The sequence below is a fragment of the Eleutherodactylus coqui genome, unplaced genomic scaffold (assembly GCF_035609145.1).
Source record: "Eleutherodactylus coqui strain aEleCoq1 unplaced genomic scaffold, aEleCoq1.hap1 HAP1_SCAFFOLD_530, whole genome shotgun sequence".
Taxonomy (NCBI): domain Eukaryota; kingdom Metazoa; phylum Chordata; class Amphibia; order Anura; family Eleutherodactylidae; genus Eleutherodactylus; species Eleutherodactylus coqui.
In genome coordinates, this window is record NW_027102590.1 from 16,725 (window position 1) to 26,403 (window position 9,679).

At 56.7% G+C, this 9,679-nt stretch overlaps 49 pseudogenes; all 49 read left to right on the plus strand.

The window, feature by feature from the left end:
• Positions 1-3: 3 nt before the first annotated feature.
• LOC136605357 (5S ribosomal RNA) lies at positions 4-122 on the plus strand (annotated as a pseudogene).
• An 80-nt stretch (positions 123-202) lies between these two features.
• LOC136605038 (5S ribosomal RNA) lies at positions 203-321 on the plus strand (annotated as a pseudogene).
• An 80-nt stretch (positions 322-401) lies between these two features.
• LOC136605318 (5S ribosomal RNA) lies at positions 402-520 on the plus strand (annotated as a pseudogene).
• Positions 521-600: 80 nt separating this feature from the next.
• On the plus strand, positions 601-719 carry LOC136605040 (5S ribosomal RNA; annotated as a pseudogene).
• An 80-nt stretch (positions 720-799) lies between these two features.
• On the plus strand, positions 800-918 carry LOC136605244 (5S ribosomal RNA; annotated as a pseudogene).
• Positions 919-998: 80 nt separating this feature from the next.
• On the plus strand, positions 999-1,117 carry LOC136605041 (5S ribosomal RNA; annotated as a pseudogene).
• Positions 1,118-1,197: 80 nt separating this feature from the next.
• LOC136605042 (5S ribosomal RNA) lies at positions 1,198-1,316 on the plus strand (annotated as a pseudogene).
• An 80-nt stretch (positions 1,317-1,396) lies between these two features.
• LOC136605202 (5S ribosomal RNA) lies at positions 1,397-1,515 on the plus strand (annotated as a pseudogene).
• Positions 1,516-1,595: 80 nt separating this feature from the next.
• Positions 1,596-1,714, plus strand: LOC136605043 (5S ribosomal RNA; annotated as a pseudogene).
• Positions 1,715-1,794: 80 nt separating this feature from the next.
• Positions 1,795-1,913, plus strand: LOC136605045 (5S ribosomal RNA; annotated as a pseudogene).
• Positions 1,914-1,993: 80 nt separating this feature from the next.
• LOC136605319 (5S ribosomal RNA) lies at positions 1,994-2,112 on the plus strand (annotated as a pseudogene).
• An 80-nt stretch (positions 2,113-2,192) lies between these two features.
• On the plus strand, positions 2,193-2,311 carry LOC136605046 (5S ribosomal RNA; annotated as a pseudogene).
• An 80-nt stretch (positions 2,312-2,391) lies between these two features.
• On the plus strand, positions 2,392-2,510 carry LOC136605245 (5S ribosomal RNA; annotated as a pseudogene).
• An 80-nt stretch (positions 2,511-2,590) lies between these two features.
• LOC136605280 (5S ribosomal RNA) lies at positions 2,591-2,709 on the plus strand (annotated as a pseudogene).
• Positions 2,710-2,789: 80 nt separating this feature from the next.
• Positions 2,790-2,908, plus strand: LOC136605047 (5S ribosomal RNA; annotated as a pseudogene).
• An 80-nt stretch (positions 2,909-2,988) lies between these two features.
• On the plus strand, positions 2,989-3,107 carry LOC136605309 (5S ribosomal RNA; annotated as a pseudogene).
• Positions 3,108-3,187: 80 nt separating this feature from the next.
• LOC136605263 (5S ribosomal RNA) lies at positions 3,188-3,306 on the plus strand (annotated as a pseudogene).
• Positions 3,307-3,386: 80 nt separating this feature from the next.
• Positions 3,387-3,505, plus strand: LOC136605048 (5S ribosomal RNA; annotated as a pseudogene).
• Positions 3,506-3,585: 80 nt separating this feature from the next.
• LOC136605273 (5S ribosomal RNA) lies at positions 3,586-3,704 on the plus strand (annotated as a pseudogene).
• Positions 3,705-3,784: 80 nt separating this feature from the next.
• LOC136605049 (5S ribosomal RNA) lies at positions 3,785-3,903 on the plus strand (annotated as a pseudogene).
• An 80-nt stretch (positions 3,904-3,983) lies between these two features.
• Positions 3,984-4,102, plus strand: LOC136605259 (5S ribosomal RNA; annotated as a pseudogene).
• Positions 4,103-4,182: 80 nt separating this feature from the next.
• Positions 4,183-4,301, plus strand: LOC136605051 (5S ribosomal RNA; annotated as a pseudogene).
• Positions 4,302-4,381: 80 nt separating this feature from the next.
• Positions 4,382-4,500, plus strand: LOC136605214 (5S ribosomal RNA; annotated as a pseudogene).
• Positions 4,501-4,580: 80 nt separating this feature from the next.
• LOC136605352 (5S ribosomal RNA) lies at positions 4,581-4,699 on the plus strand (annotated as a pseudogene).
• Positions 4,700-4,779: 80 nt separating this feature from the next.
• LOC136605052 (5S ribosomal RNA) lies at positions 4,780-4,898 on the plus strand (annotated as a pseudogene).
• Positions 4,899-4,978: 80 nt separating this feature from the next.
• Positions 4,979-5,097, plus strand: LOC136605053 (5S ribosomal RNA; annotated as a pseudogene).
• Positions 5,098-5,177: 80 nt separating this feature from the next.
• Positions 5,178-5,296, plus strand: LOC136605054 (5S ribosomal RNA; annotated as a pseudogene).
• Positions 5,297-5,376: 80 nt separating this feature from the next.
• Positions 5,377-5,495, plus strand: LOC136605320 (5S ribosomal RNA; annotated as a pseudogene).
• An 80-nt stretch (positions 5,496-5,575) lies between these two features.
• LOC136605055 (5S ribosomal RNA) lies at positions 5,576-5,694 on the plus strand (annotated as a pseudogene).
• Positions 5,695-5,774: 80 nt separating this feature from the next.
• On the plus strand, positions 5,775-5,893 carry LOC136605290 (5S ribosomal RNA; annotated as a pseudogene).
• An 80-nt stretch (positions 5,894-5,973) lies between these two features.
• Positions 5,974-6,092, plus strand: LOC136605265 (5S ribosomal RNA; annotated as a pseudogene).
• Positions 6,093-6,172: 80 nt separating this feature from the next.
• On the plus strand, positions 6,173-6,291 carry LOC136605278 (5S ribosomal RNA; annotated as a pseudogene).
• Positions 6,292-6,371: 80 nt separating this feature from the next.
• LOC136605281 (5S ribosomal RNA) lies at positions 6,372-6,490 on the plus strand (annotated as a pseudogene).
• An 80-nt stretch (positions 6,491-6,570) lies between these two features.
• LOC136605266 (5S ribosomal RNA) lies at positions 6,571-6,689 on the plus strand (annotated as a pseudogene).
• An 80-nt stretch (positions 6,690-6,769) lies between these two features.
• On the plus strand, positions 6,770-6,888 carry LOC136605248 (5S ribosomal RNA; annotated as a pseudogene).
• Positions 6,889-6,968: 80 nt separating this feature from the next.
• Positions 6,969-7,087, plus strand: LOC136605057 (5S ribosomal RNA; annotated as a pseudogene).
• Positions 7,088-7,167: 80 nt separating this feature from the next.
• LOC136605058 (5S ribosomal RNA) lies at positions 7,168-7,286 on the plus strand (annotated as a pseudogene).
• Positions 7,287-7,366: 80 nt separating this feature from the next.
• Positions 7,367-7,485, plus strand: LOC136605044 (5S ribosomal RNA; annotated as a pseudogene).
• Positions 7,486-7,565: 80 nt separating this feature from the next.
• LOC136605059 (5S ribosomal RNA) lies at positions 7,566-7,684 on the plus strand (annotated as a pseudogene).
• An 80-nt stretch (positions 7,685-7,764) lies between these two features.
• On the plus strand, positions 7,765-7,883 carry LOC136605060 (5S ribosomal RNA; annotated as a pseudogene).
• Positions 7,884-7,963: 80 nt separating this feature from the next.
• LOC136605062 (5S ribosomal RNA) lies at positions 7,964-8,082 on the plus strand (annotated as a pseudogene).
• An 80-nt stretch (positions 8,083-8,162) lies between these two features.
• Positions 8,163-8,281, plus strand: LOC136605063 (5S ribosomal RNA; annotated as a pseudogene).
• An 80-nt stretch (positions 8,282-8,361) lies between these two features.
• Positions 8,362-8,480, plus strand: LOC136605331 (5S ribosomal RNA; annotated as a pseudogene).
• Positions 8,481-8,560: 80 nt separating this feature from the next.
• On the plus strand, positions 8,561-8,679 carry LOC136605321 (5S ribosomal RNA; annotated as a pseudogene).
• Positions 8,680-8,759: 80 nt separating this feature from the next.
• On the plus strand, positions 8,760-8,878 carry LOC136605064 (5S ribosomal RNA; annotated as a pseudogene).
• An 80-nt stretch (positions 8,879-8,958) lies between these two features.
• Positions 8,959-9,077, plus strand: LOC136605296 (5S ribosomal RNA; annotated as a pseudogene).
• An 80-nt stretch (positions 9,078-9,157) lies between these two features.
• LOC136605065 (5S ribosomal RNA) lies at positions 9,158-9,276 on the plus strand (annotated as a pseudogene).
• Positions 9,277-9,356: 80 nt separating this feature from the next.
• LOC136605299 (5S ribosomal RNA) lies at positions 9,357-9,475 on the plus strand (annotated as a pseudogene).
• Positions 9,476-9,555: 80 nt separating this feature from the next.
• On the plus strand, positions 9,556-9,674 carry LOC136605220 (5S ribosomal RNA; annotated as a pseudogene).
• The last annotated feature ends 5 nt before the right edge of the window (positions 9,675-9,679 follow it).

Here is a 9,679-nt window from a genome sequence, read left to right on the forward strand (position 1 = left end):
GCTGTCAACGGGCATTCTAAGCTGAATGTGCCTGCTCTCGTCAGATCGCGGCCGCCAGCCAGCTTGAGGCCTGGCAAGTACCAGTATGGGTGACCGGCTGGGAATCCCAGGTCCCGTTGACTTTTAAGGCCGTGAGTAGGTTTCTTTCCTTTTCGGAGGTGCGTTCGCACTGCAGAAAGCCCATAGGAAAGGAGGAGGAGCTGTCAACGGGCATTCTAAGCTGAATGTGCCTGCTCTCGTCAGATCGCGGCCGCCAGCCAGCTTGAGGCCTGGCAAGTACCAGTATGGGTGACCGGCTGGGAATCCCAGGTCCCGTTGACTTTTAAGGCCGTGAGTAGGTTGCTTTCCTTTTCGGAGGTGCGTTCGCACTGCAGAAAGCCCATAGGAAAGGAGGAGGAGCTGTCAACGGGCATTCTAAGCTGAATGTACCTGCTCTCGTCAGATCGTGGCCGCCAGCCAGCTTGAGGCCTGGCAAGTACCAGTATGGGTGACCGGCTGGGAATCCCAGGTCCCATTGACTTTTAAGGCCGTGAGTAGGTTTCTTTCCGTTTCGGAGGTGCGTTCGCACTGCAGAAAGCCCATAGGAAAGGAGGAGGAGCTGTCAACGGGCATTCTAAGCTGAATGTGCCTGCTCTCGTCAGATCGCGGCCGCCAGCCAGCTTGAGGCCTGGCAAGTACCAGTATGGGTGACCGGCTGGGAATCCCAGGTCCCGTTGACTTTTAAGGCCGTGAGTAGGTTTCTTTCCTTTTCGGAGGTGCGTTCGCACTGCAGAAAGCCCATAGGAAAGGAGGAGGAGCTGTCAACGGGCATTCTAAGCTGAATGTGCCTGCTCTCGTCAGATCGCGACCGCCAGCCAGCTTGAGGCCTGGCAAGTACCAGTATGGGTGACCGGCTGGGAATCCCAGGTCCCGTTGACTTTTAAGGCCGTGAGTAGGTTGCTTTCCTTTTCGGAGGTGCGTTCGCACTGCAGAAAGCCCATAGGAAAGGAGGAGGAGCTGTCAACGGGCATTCTAAGCTGAATGTGCCTGCTCTCGTCAGATCGCGGCCGCCAGCCAGCTTGAGGCCTGGCAAGTACCAGTATGGGTGACCGGCTGGGAATCCCAGGTCCCGTTGACTTTTAAGGCCGTGAGTAGGTTTCTTTCCTTTTCGGAGGTGCGTTCGCACTGCAGAAAGCCCATAGGAAAGGAGGAGGAGCTGTCAACGGGCATTCTAAGCTGAATGTGCCTGCTCTCGTCAGATCGCGGCCGCCAGCCAGCTTGAGGCCTGGCAAGTACCAGTATGGGTGACCGGCTGGGAATCCCAGGTCCCGTTGACTTTTAAGGCCGTGAGTAGGTTGCTTTCCTTTTCGGAGGTGCGTTCGCACTGCAGAAAGCCCATAGGAAAGGAGGAGGAGCTGTCAACGGGCATTCTAAGCTGAATGTACCTGCTCTCGTCAGATCGCGGCCGCCAGCCAGCTTGAGGCCTGGCAAGTACCAGTATGGGTGACCGGCTGGGAATCCCAGGTCCCATTGACTTTTAAGGCCGTGAGTAGGTTTCTTTCCGTTTCGGAGGTGCGTTCGCACTGCAGAAAGCCCATAGGAAAGGAGGAGGAGCTGTCAACGGGCATTCTAAGCTGAATGTGCCTGCTCTCGTCAGATCGCGGCCGCCAGCCAGCTTGAGGCCTGGCAAGTACCAGTATGGGTGACCGGCTGGGAATCCCAGGTCCCGTTGACTTTTAAGGCCGTGAGTAGGTTTCTTTCCTTTTCGGAGGTGCGTTCGCACTGCAGAAAGCCCATAGGAAAGGAGGAGGAGCTGTCAACGGGCATTCTAAGCTGAATGTGCCTGCTCTCGTCAGATCGCGGCCGCCAGCCAGCTTGAGGCCTGGCAAGTACCAGTATGGGTGACCGGCTGGGAATCCCAGGTCCCGTTGACTTTTAAGGCCGTGAGTAGGTTGCTTTCCTTTTCGGAGGTGCGTTCGCACTGCAGAAAGCCCATAGGAAAGGAGGAGGAGCTGTCAACGGGCATTCTAAGCTGAATGTACCTGCTCTCGTCAGATCGTGGCCGCCAGCCAGCTTGAGGCCTGGCAAGTACCAGTATGGGTGACCGGCTGGGAATCCCAGGTCCCATTGACTTTTAAGGCCGTGAGTAGGTTTCTTTCCGTTTCGGAGGTGCGTTCGCACTGCAGAAAGCCCATAGGAAAGGAGGAGGAGCTGTCAACGGGCATTCTAAGCTGAATGTGCCTGCTCTCGTCAGATCGCGGCCGCCAGCCAGCTTGAGGCCTGGCAAGTACCAGTATGGGTGACCGGCTGGGAATCCCAGGTCCCGTTGACTTTTAAGGCCGTGAGTAGGTTTCTTTCCTTTTCGGAGGTGCGTTCGCACTGCAGAAAGCCCATAGGAAAGGAGGAGGAGCTGTCAACGGGCATTCTAAGCTGAATGTGCCTGCTCTCGTCAGATCGCGACCGCCAGCCAGCTTGAGGCCTGGCAAGTACCAGTATGGGTGACCGGCTGGGAATCCCAGGTCCCGTTGACTTTTAAGGCCGTGAGTAGGTTTCTTTCCGTTTCGGAGGTGCGTTCGCACTGCAGAAAGCCCATAGGAAAGGAGGAGGAGCTGTCAACGGGCATTCTAAGCTGAATGTGCCTGCTCTCGTCAGATCGCGGCCGCCAGCCAGCTTGAGGCCTGGCAAGTACCAGTATGGGTGACCGGCTGGGAATCCCAGGTCCCGCTGACTTTTAAGGCCGTGAGTAGGTTGCTTTCCTTTTCGGAGGTGCGTTCGCACTGCAGAAAGCCCATAGGAAAGGAGGAGGAGCTGTCAACGGGCATTCTAAGCTGAATGTGCCTGCTCTCGTCAGATCGCGGCCGCCAGCCAGCTTGAGGCCTGGCAAGTACCAGTATGGGTGACCGGCTGGGAATCCCAGGTCCCGTTGACTTTTAAGGCCGTGAGTAGGTTGCTTTCCTTTTCGGAGGTGCGTTCGCACTGCAGAAAGCCCATAGGAAAGGAGGAGGAGCTGTCAACGGGCTTTCTAAGCTGAATGTACCTGCTCTCGTCAGATCGCGGCCGCCAGCCAGCTTGAGGCCTGGCAAGTACCAGTATGGGTGACCGGCTGGGAATCCCAGGTCCCATTGACTTTTAAGGCCGTGAGTAGGTTTCTTTCCGTTTCGGAGGTGCGTTCGCACTGCAGAAAGCCCATAGGAAAGGAGGAGGAGCTGTCAACGGGCATTCTAAGCTGAATGTGCCTGCTCTCGTCAGATTGCGGCCGCCAGCCAGCTTGAGGCCTGGCAAGTACCAGTATGGGTGACCGGCTGGGAATCCCAGGTCCCGTTGACTTTTAAGGCCGTGAGTAGGTTTCTTTCCTTTTCGGAGGTGCGTTCGCACTGCAGAAAGCCCATAGGAAAGGAGGAGGAGCTGTCAACGGGCATTCTAAGCTGAATGTGCCTGCTCTCGTCAGATCGCGGCCGCCAGCCAGCTTGAGGCCTGGCAAGTACCAGTATGGGTGACCGGCTGGGAATCCCAGGTCCCGTTGACTTTTATGGCCGTGAGTAGGTTGCTTTCCTTTTCGGAGGTGCGTTCGCACTGCAGAAAGCCCATATGAAAGGAGGAGGAGCTGTCAACGGGCATTCTAAGCTGAATGTGCCTGCTCTCGTCAGATCGCGGCCACCAGCCAGCTTGAGGCCTGGCAAGTACCAGTATGGGTGACCGGCTGGAAATCCCAGGTCCCGTTGACTTTTAAGGCCGTGAGTAGGTTTCTTTCCTTTTCGGAAGTGCGTTCGCACTGCAGAAAGCCCATAGGAAAGGAGGAGGAGCTGTCAACGGGCATTCTAAGCTGAATGTGCCTGCTCTCGTCAGATCGCGGCCGCCAGCCAGCTTGAGGCCTGGCAAGTACCAGTATGGGTGACCGGCTGGGAATCCCAGGTCCCGTTGACTTTTAAGGCCGTGAGTAGGTTTCTTTCCTTTTCGGAGGTGCGTTCGCACTGCAGAAAGCCCATAGGAAAGGAGGAGGAGCTGTCAACGGGCATTCTAAGCTGAATGTTCCTGCTCTCGTCAGATCGTGGCCGCCAGCCAGCTTGAGGCCTGGCAAGTACCAGTATGGGTGACCGGCTGGGAATCCCAGGTCCCGTTGACTTTTAAGGCCGTGAGTAGGTTTCTTTCCGTTTCGGAGGTGCGTTCGCACTGCAGAAAGCCCATAGGAAAGGAGGAGGAGCTGTCAACGGGCATTCTAAGCTGAATGTGCCTGCTCTCGTCAGATCGCGGCCGCCAGCCAGCTTGAGGCCTGGCAAGTACCAGTATGGGTGACCGGCTGGGAATCCCAGGTCCCGTTGACTTTTAAGGCCGTGAGTAGGTTTCTTTCCTTTTCGGAGGTGCGTTCGCACTGCAGAAAGCCCATAGGAAAGGAGGAGGAGCTGTCAACGGGCATTCTAAGCTGAATGTGCCTGCTCTCGTCAGATCGCGGCCGCCAGCCAGCTTGAGGCCTGGCAAGTACCAGTATGGGTGACCGGCTGGGAATCCCAGGTCTCGTTGACTTTTAAGGCCGTGAGTAGGTTGCTTTCCTTTTCGGAGGTGCGTTCGCACTGCAGAAAGCCCATAGGAAAGGAGGAGGAGCTGTCAACGGGCATTCTAAGCTGAATGTACCTGCTCTCGTCAGATCGCGGCCGCCAGCCAGCTTGAGGCCTGGCAAGTACCAGTGTGGGTGACCGGCTGGGAATCCCAGGTCCCGTTGACTTTTAAGGCCGTGAGTAGGTTTCTTTCCTTTTCGGAGGTGCGTTCGCACTGCAGAAAGCCCATAGGAAAGGAGGAGGAGCTGTCAACGGGCATTCTAAGCTGAATGTGCCTGCTCTCGTCAGATCGCGGCCGCCAGCCAGCTTGAGGCCTGGCAAGTACCAGTATGGGTGACCGGCTGGGAATCCCAGGTCCCGTTGACTTTTAAGGCCGTGAGTAGGTTTCTTTCCGTTTCGGAGGTGCGTTCGCACTGCAGAAAGCCCATAGGAAAGGAGGAGGAGCTGTCAACGGGCATTCTAAGCTGAATGTGCCTGCTCTCGTCAGATCGCGGCCGCCAGCCAGCTTGAGGCCTGGCAAGTACCAGTATGGGTGACCGGCTGGGAATCCCAGGTCCCGTTGACTTTTAAGGCCGTGAGTAGGTTTCTTTCCTTTTCGGAGGTGCGTTCGCACTGCAGAAAGCCCATAGGAAAGGAGGAGGAGCTGTCAACGGGCATTCTAAGCTGAATGTGCCTGCTCTCGTCAGATCGCGGCCGCCAGCCAGCTTGAGGCCTGGCAAGTACCAGTATGGGTGACCGGCTGGGAATCCCAGGTCCCGTTGACTTTTAAGGCCGTGAGTAGGTTGCTTTCCTTTTCGGAGGTGCGTTCGCACTGCAGAAAGCCCATAGGAAAGGAGGAGGAGCTGTCAACGGGCATTCTAAGCTGAATGTACCTGCTCTCGTCAGATCGTGGCCGCCAGCCAGCTTGAGGCCTGGCAAGTACCAGTATGGGTGACCGGCTGGGAATCCCAGGTCCCATTGACTTTTAAGGCCGTGAGTAGGTTTCTTTCCGTTTCGGAGGTGCGTTCGCACTGCAGAAAGCCCATAGGAAAGGAGGAGGAGCTGTCAACGGGCATTCTAAGCTGAATGTGCCTGCTCTCGTCAGATCGCGGCCGCCAGCCAGCTTGAGGCCTGGCAAGTACCAGTATGGGTGACCGGCTGGGAATCCCAGGTCCCGTTGACTTTTAAGGCCGTGAGTAGGTTTCTTTCCTTTTCGGAGGTGCGTTCGCACTGCAGAAAGCCCATAGGAAAGGAGGAGGAGCTGTCAACGGGCATTCTTAGCTGAATGTGCCTGCTCTCGTCAGATCGCGGCCGCCAGCCAGCTTGAGGCCTGGCAAGTACCAGTATGGGTGACCGGCTGGGAATCCCAGGTCCCATTGACTTTTAAGGCCGTGAGTAGGTTTCTTTCCGTTTCGGAGGTGCGTTCGCACTGCAGAAAGCCCATAGGAAAGGAGGAGGAGCTGTCAACGGGCATTCTAAGCTGAATGTGCCTGCTCTCGTCAGATTGCGGCCGCCAGCCAGCTTGAGGCCTGGCAAGTACCAGTATGGGTGACCGGCTGGGAATCCCAGGTCCCGTTGACTTTTAAGGCCGTGAGTAGGTTTCTTTCCTTTTCGGAGGTGCGTTCGCACTGCAGAAAGCCCATAGGAAAGGAGGAGGAGCTGTCAACGGGCATTCTAAGCTGAATGTGCCTGCTCTCGTCAGATCGCGACCGCCAGCCAGCTTGAGGCCTGGCAAGTACCAGTATGGGTGACCGGCTGGGAATCCCAGGTCCTGTTGACTTTTATGGCCGTGAGTAGGTTGCTTTCCTTTTCGGAGGTGCGTTCGCACTGCAGAAAGCCCATATGAAAGGAGGAGGAGCTGTCAACGGGCATTCTAAGCTGAATGTGCCTGCTCTCGTCAGATCGCGGCCGCCAGCCAGCTTGAGGCCTGGCAAGTACCAGTATGGGTGACCGGCTGGAAATCCCAGGTCCCGTTGACTTTTAAGGCCGTGAGTAGGTTTCTTTCCTTTTCGGAAGTGCGTTCGCACTGCAGAAAGCCCATAGGAAAGGAGGAGGAGCTGTCAACGGGCATTCTAAGCTGAATGTGCCTGCTCTCGTCAGATTGCGGCCGCCAGCCAGCTTGAGGCCTGGCAAGTACCAGTATGGGTGACCGGCTGGGAATCCCAGGTCCCGTTGACTTTTAAGGCCGTGAGTAGGTTTCTTTCCTTTTCGGAGGTGCGTTCGCACTGCAGAAAGCCCATAGGAAAGGAGGAGGAGCTGTCAACGGGCATTCTAAGCTGAATGTGCCTGCTCTCGTCAGATCGTGGCCGCCAGCCAGCTTGAGGCCTGGCAAGTACCAGTATGGGTGACCGGCTGGGAATCCCAGGTCCCGTTGACTTTTAAGGCCGTGAGTAGGTTTCTTTCCGTTTCGGAGGTGCGTTCGCACTGCAGAAAGCCCATAGGAAAGGAGGAGGAGCTGTCAACGGGCATTCTAAGCTGAATGTGCCTGCTCTCGTCAGATCGCGGCCGCCAGCCAGCTTGAGGCCTGGCAAGTACCAGTATGGGTGACCGGCTGGGAATCCCAGGTCCCGTTGACTTTTAAGGCCGTGAGTAGGTTTCTTTCCTTTTCGGAGGTGCGTTCGCACTGCAGAAAGCCCATAGGAAAGGAGGAGGAGCTGTCAACGGGCATTCTAAGCTGAATGTGCCTGCTCTCGTCAGATCGCGGCCGCCAGCCAGCTTGAGGCCTGGCAAGTACCAGTATGGGTGACCGGCTGGGAATCCCAGGTCCCGTTGACTTTTAAGGCCGTGAGTAGGTTGCTTTCCTTTTCGGAGGTGCGTTCGCACTGCAGAAAGCCCATAGGAAAGGAGGAGGAGCTGTCAACGGGCATTCTAAGCTGAATGTACCTGCTCTCGTCAGATCGCGGCCGCCAGCCAGCTTGAGGCCTGGCAAGTACCAGTGTGGGTGACCGGCTGGGAATCCCAGGTCCCGTTGACTTTTAAGGCCGTGAGTAGGTTTCTTTCCTTTTCGGAGGTGCGTTCGCACTGCAGAAAGCCCATAGGAAAGGAGGAGGAGCTGTCAACGGGCATTCTAAGCTGAATGTGCCTGCTCTCGTCAGATCGCGGCCGCCAGCCAGCTTGAGGCCTGGCAAGTACCAGTATGGGTGACCGGCTGGGAATCCCAGGTCCCGTTGACTTTTAAGGCCGTGAGTAGGTTTCTTTCCGTTTCGGAGGTGCGTTCGCACTGCAGAAAGCCCATAGGAAAGGAAGAGGAGCTGTCAACGGGCATTCTAAGCTGAATGTGCCTGCTCTCGTCAGATCGCGGCCGCCAGCCAGCTTGAGGCCTGGCAAGTACCAGTATGGGTGACCGGCTGGGAATCCCAGGTCCCGTTGACTTTTAAGGCCGTGAGTAGGTTTCTTTCCTTTTCGGAGGTGCGTTCGCACTGCAGAAAGCCCATAGGAAAGGAGGAGGAGCTGTCAACGGGCATTCTAAGCTGAATGTGCCTGCTCTCGTCAGATCGCGGCCGCCAGCCAGCTTGAGGCCTGGCAAGTACCAGTATGGGTGACCGGCTGGGAATCCCAGGTCCCGTTGACTTTTAAGGCCGTGAGTAGGTTGCTTTCCTTTTCGGAGGTGCGTTCGCACTGCAGAAAGCCCATAGGAAAGGAGGAGGAGCTGTCAACGGGCATTCTAAGCTGAATGTGCCTGCTCTCGTCAGATCGCGGCCGCCAGCCAGCTTGAGGCCTGGCAAGTACCAGTATGGGTGACCGGCTGGGAATCCCAGGTCCCGTTGACTTTTAAGGCCGTGAGTAGGTTTCTTTCCTTTTCGGAGGTGCGTTCGCACTGCAGAAAGCCCATAGGAAAGGAGGAGGAGCTGTCAACGGGCATTCTAAGCTGAATGTGCCTGCTCTCGTCAGATCGCGGCCGCCAGCCAGCTTGAGGCCTGGCAAGGACCAGTATGGGTGACCGGCTGGGAATCCCAGGTCCCGTTGACTTTTAAGGCCGTGAGTAGGTTGCTTTCCTTTTCGGAGGTGCGTTCGCACTGCAGAAAGCCCATAGGAAAGGAGGAGGAGCTGTCAACGGGCATTCTAAGCTGAATGTACCTGCTCTCGTCAGATCGTGGCCGCCAGCCAGCTTGAGGCCTGGCAAGTACCAGTATGGGTGACCGGCTGGGAATCCCAGGTCCCATTGACTTTTAAGGCCGTGAGTAGGTTTCTTTCCGTTTCGGAGGTGCGTTCGCACTGCAGAAAGCCCATAGGAAAGGAGGAGGAGCTGTCAACGGGCATTCTAAGCTGAATGTGCCTGCTCTCGTCAGATCGCGGCCGCCAGCCAGCTTGAGGCCTGGCAAGTACCAGTATGGGTGACCGGCTGGGAATCCCAGGTCCCGTTGACTTTTAAGGCCGTGAGTAGGTTTCTTTCCTTTTCGGAGGTGCGTTCGCACTGCAGAAAGCCCATAGGAAAGGAGGAGGAGCTGTCAACGGGCATTCTTAGCTGAATGTGCCTGCTCTCGTCAGATCGCGGCCGCCAGCCAGCTTGAGGCCTGGCAAGTACCAGTATGGGTGACCGGCTGGAAATCCCAGGTCCCGTTGACTTTTAAGGCCGTGAGTAGGTTGCTTTCCTTTTCGGAGGTGCGTTCGCACTGCAGAAAGCCCATAGGAAAGGAGGAGGAGCTGTCAACGGGCATTCTAAGCTGAATGTGCCTGCTCTCGTCAGATCGCGGCCGCCAGCCAGCTTGAGGCCTGGCAAGTACCAGTATGGGTGACCGGCTGGGAATCCCAGGTCCCGTTGACTTTTAAGGCCGTGAGTAGGTTTCTTTCCTTTTCGGAAGTGCGTTCGCACTGCAGAAAGCCCATAGGAAAGGAGGAGGAGCTGTCAACGGGCATTCTAAGCTGAATGTGCCTGCTCTCGTCAGATCGCGGCCGCCAGCCAGCTTGAGGCCTGGCAAGTACCAGTATGGGTGACCGGCTGGGAATCCCAGGTCCAGTTGACTTTTAAGGCCGTGAGTAGGTTTCTTTCCTTTTCGGAGGTGCGTTCGCACTGCAGAAAGCCCATAGGAAAGGAGGAGGAGCTGTCAACGGGCAATCTAAGCTGAATGTGCCTGCTCTCGTCAGATCGCGGCCGCCAGCCAGCTTGAGGCCTGGCAAGTACCAGTATGGGTGACCGGCTGGGAATCCCAGGTCCCGTTGACTTTTAA